This window comes from Mus pahari, unplaced genomic scaffold (assembly GCF_900095145.1).
Source record: "Mus pahari unplaced genomic scaffold, PAHARI_EIJ_v1.1 scaffold_9919_1, whole genome shotgun sequence".
Lineage (NCBI taxonomy): Eukaryota > Metazoa > Chordata > Mammalia > Rodentia > Muridae > Mus > Mus pahari.
In genome coordinates this window covers 9865-14617 of record NW_018391949.1, presented here as the reverse complement: position 1 = coordinate 14617, position 4753 = coordinate 9865, and the positions used below count along the sequence as shown (strand labels likewise).

At 35.9% G+C, this 4753-nt stretch overlaps 1 pseudogene; it reads left to right on the top strand.

Moving 5' to 3' along the window:
- LOC110314768 overlaps positions 1-4753 on the top strand; it is a 9914-nt pseudogene that overhangs the window by 3173 nt on the left and 1988 nt on the right.

Genomic DNA, 4753 nt, shown 5'->3' with positions numbered 1-4753 from the left:
TCCTTGGGTACTTTCTCTAGCTCCTCCATTGGGGACNCTGTGTTCCATCCAATAGCTGGCTGTGAGCATCCACTTTGGTGTTTGACAGGCACTGGCATAGCCTCACAAGTGGCTACTATATCAGGGTCCCTTCAGCAGAATCTGGAATTTTGGTAGGGATTACACTGAATCTGTAGATTGCTTATGGCAAGATAAACATTTTTTACTATATTAATCCTGCCAATCCATGAGAATGGGAGATCTTTCCATCTTCTGAGGTCTTCTTCCATTTCTTTTTTCAGAGGCTTGAAGTTCTTATCATACAAATCTTTCACTTCCTTAGTTAGAGTCACACCAAGGTATTTTGTATGTGACTTTTGTGTAGGGTGTTGTTTCCCCAATTTCATTCTCAGCCTGTTTATCCTTTGTGTAGAGAAAGGCCATTGATTTGTTTGAGTTACTTTTGTATCCACGTATTTCAATGAAGTTGTTTATCAGGTTTAGGTGTTCCCTGATGGAATTTTTCATGTCACTTAAGTAGTATTATCATATAATCTGCAAATAGTGATATTTTGACATCTTCCTTACCAATTTGGATCCCCTTGACCTCCTTATGTTGTCCTGCTAGGACTTCAAGAACTGTATTGAATAGGTAGGGAGATAGTGGGCAGCCTTTTCTAGTGCCTGATTTTAATGTGATTGCTCCAGCTTCTCTCCTTTAATTTGATGTTGGATACTGGCTTGCTGTATATTGCTTTTATTATGTTTAGGTATGGGCATTGAATTCCTGATCTTTCCATGACTTTTTATCATGAATGGTTGTTGGTTTTTATCTTTGAGTTTGTTTATGTAATGGATTGCGTTGATTGATTTCCATATATTAAACCATCCCTGCATCCCCGGAATGAATCCTACTTGATCATGATGGATGATTGTTTTGATGTGTTCTTGGGTTCTCTTAGTGAGCATTTTATTGAGTATTTTTGCGTCGATATTCATAAGGGAAATTGGTCTGAAGTTTTCTATCATTGTTGGTTCTTTATGTGGTTTAGTTATCAGAGTAATTGTTGCTTCATAGAATATATTGTGTAAAGTACCTTCTGTTTCTATTTTGTGGAATAATTTGAGTAGAATTGTAATTAAGTGTTCTTTGAAAGTCTAATAGAACTCTGCACTAAACCTATTTAGTCCTGGGCTTTTTTTTTGTTTGTTTGTTTTGTTTTGTTTTATTTGGTTTGGTTGGGAGACTATTAATGACTGCTTCCATTTCTTTAGAGAATAGGATACTGTTTGGTTATTAATCTGATTCTGATTTAACTTTGGTACCTGATATCTGTCTAGAGATTTGTCCTTTTCATCAAGGTTTTTCAATTTTGTTGAGTATAGCCTTTTATAGTAGGATCTGATAATGGTTTGGATTTCCTCAGGTTCTGTTGTTATTTCTCCCTTTTCATTTCTGATTTTGTTAATTAGGATACTGACCCTGTGCCCTCTAGTTAGTCTGGCTAAGGGTTCATCTATCTTGTTGATTTTCTCGAAGAACCAGCTCCTTGTTTGGTTGATTCTTTGAATAGTTCTTTTTGTTTTCCTTTGGTTGCTTTCAGCCCTGAGTTTGATTATTTCCTTCTGTCTACTCCTCTTGGGTGAATTTGCTTTCTTTGGTGCTAGAGCTTTAAGTTGTACTGTCAAGCTGCTAGGGTATACTCTTTCTAGTTTCTTTTTGGAGGCACTCAGACCTATAAGTTTTCCTCTTAGGAGTGCTTTCATTGTGTCCCATAATTTTGGGTATGTTATGGTTTCATTTTCATTAAACTCTAGAAATTCTTTAATTTATTTCCTTATTCCTACTTTGACCAATATATCATTGAGTAGAGTGTTCTTTACCTTCCATGTGAATGTTGGCTTTCTATTATTTACATTGTTATTGATGATCAGCCTTAATCCGTGGTGATCTGATAGGCTTCATGGTATAATTTCAATATTTTTGTATCTGTTGTTGCCTGCTTTGTGAACATTTATAAGGTCAATTTTGGAGAAGGTTCCATGAGGTGCTGAGAAGAATGTATATCCTTTTGTTTTAGGATAAAATGTTTTATAGATATTTACAAAATCCACTTCTTTCATAACTTCTCTTAGTTTTTATGTGTCTCTCTTAAGTTTCTGTTACCAGGATCTGTCCATTGATGAGAGTTGGGTGTTGAAGTCTCCCACTATTATTGTGTGAGGTGCAATATGTGCTATGTGCTTTACTATAGTTTCTTTAATGAATGTGGGTGCCCTTGCATTTGGAGCATAGATGATCAGTATTGAGAGCTCATCTTGGTAGATTTTACTTTTGATAAGTATGAATTGCCCCTCCTTGCCTTTTTTTGATAACTTTGGGTTAGAAGACGATTTTATTCGATATTAGAATGGTTACTGCATCTTGTTTCTTCAGACCAAATGGAAAATTGTTTTCTAGCTTTTTACTCTGAGGTAGTGTCTATCTTTGTTTCTGAGGTGTGTTTCCTGTATGCAGCAAAAAGTTGGGTCCTCTATATGTAGCAAGTCTGTTAGTCTATTTGTTCTTATTAGGGAATTGAATCCATTGATGTTAAGATATATTAAGGGAAAGTAATTGTTGCTTCCTGTCAATTTTGTTGATAAAGTTGGGATTCTGTTCTTCGGCTGTCTTCTTTTAGTTTTGTTGAAGGATTACTTTCTTGCTTTTTCTAGGGTGTAGTTTCCACCTTAGTGTTGGTATTTTCCCTTTATTATCCTTTGAAGGGCTGGATTCGTGGAAAGATATTGTTTGAATTTGGTTTTGTCATGGAATACTTTGATTTTCCATCAATAGTAATTGAGAGTTTTGCTGGGTATAGTAGCCTTGGCTGGCATTTGTGTTCTCTTTGTGTCTGTATAACTCCTGTCCTGGATCTTCTGGCTTCATAGTCTCTGGTGAGAAGTCTGAAGTAATTCTTTTTTTTTTTTTTCAATTCTTTTTAAAAATTTATTATTATTTTCTTTATTTACATTTCAAATGCTATCCCGAAGTCTGAAGTAATTCTAATAGGCCTGCCTTTATATGTTACTTGAGCTTTTTCCCTTACGGCTTTTAATATTCTGTCTTTATTTAGTGCTTTTGTTGTTCTGATTATTATGTGTTGGGAGGAATTTCTTTTCTGGTCCAGTCTATTAGGAGTTCTGTAGGCTTCTTGTGTGTTCATGGGCATCCTTTATGTTAGGGAAGTTTTCTTCTATAATTTTGTTGAAGATATTTACTGGCCCTTTAAGTTTAAAATCTTCACTCTCATTCACACCTCTTATCCTTAGGTTTGGTATTCTCATTGTGTCCTGGATTTCCTGGATGTTTTGAGTTAGGATGTTTTTGGATTTTGCTTTTTCTTTGATTGTTGTGTCCATGTTCTCTTTCTGTACCTGAGATTCTCTCTTCCATCAATTGTGTTCTGTTTCTGATGCTCACATCTGTGGTTCCTGATTTCTTTCCTAGGGTTTCTATCACCAGAGTTGTCCACCTCTGGGTTTTCTTCATTATTTTGACTTCCATTTAAAATGTTCGATGGTTTTGTCTAATTCCATCAATTTTTTGTTTTTGTTTTCCTGTAATTCTTTAAGGGATTTGTGTGTTTCCTCTTTAAGGTCTTCTACCTGTTTAGCATTGTTTTCCTGTAATTCTTTGAGGTATATTTGTGCTTTCTCTTTAAGGTCTTCTATTTGTTTAGCAGTGTTTTCCTGTATTTCTTTAAGTGAGTTATTCCTTTCTTTCTTAAAATACTGTACCAGCATCCTTAGATAGGATTTTAGTTCTGCATCTGGCTTTTTGGGTGTATTGGGGTATCCAGGGCTCGCTGTGTTGGGGGTACTGGGTTCTGATGATGCCCAGTGGTTTTTGTTTATGTTAGTTAGAGTCTTTTCTTTGCCTTTTGCCATGTGGTAATCTCTGGTGGTGATCTAGCTATCTCTGGCTGGAGCTTGTTCCTCCTGTGATTCTTTAGCCTCTGTCAGCACTCCTGGGAGATCAACTCTCTCCAGAGTCCTAGTGTTCAGAGTATTCTCTGCAGGCAAGCTCTCTTCTTTCAGGGAAGGTGCACAGAAGTCTGTAGCTCAGATTCACCTCCTAAGTCCTGGTATCAGAGCCCTCCCTGGAGGCTGACTCTCCTCTGGCAGGGAACACAGAGGGAAGAAGTTTTACTAATTAATGGGAGGTAATTCCACCAATTTTGTTTCAAGTTATAATGTTATAATGAATAATTATGACATTCATAATATTATAGAATATTTATCATATTACATGAAATATCATCTGATATCCATTATGTTTATGACATTTTTCATTTGTAAGAAAAGTGCTGCAGTTCTGTACTAAATTTGTATGGTCCTCACATTGCTGCTGTTTCATACATTATGCATATATATTGTTTTCACATAACTCCAAAATGTCATATAATGATTTGTTTTTAATATTTTCAGCTCTGTCATGTGATTATACCAAGAAGCTCTTCCCCAAAGGACATGCACAGGATTACTTCCAGAACAAAATAACACGAAGATTTGGTAGTAGTAGCCTTTCAGCTCAATATCGAAACAAGTTCTGGGAATATAAATGTGAGAGTACAAAGTATGAAATCCAGCCCAAATCTTTTACAAGGAGTGCAAACTTTAAAGTTCACTACAGAATCCATACAGGAGAGAAACCTTACAAATGTAGTAGATGTGGGAAATCTTTTACACAGAACTCAAAACTTCAAGTTCACAATAGAATTCACACAGGAGA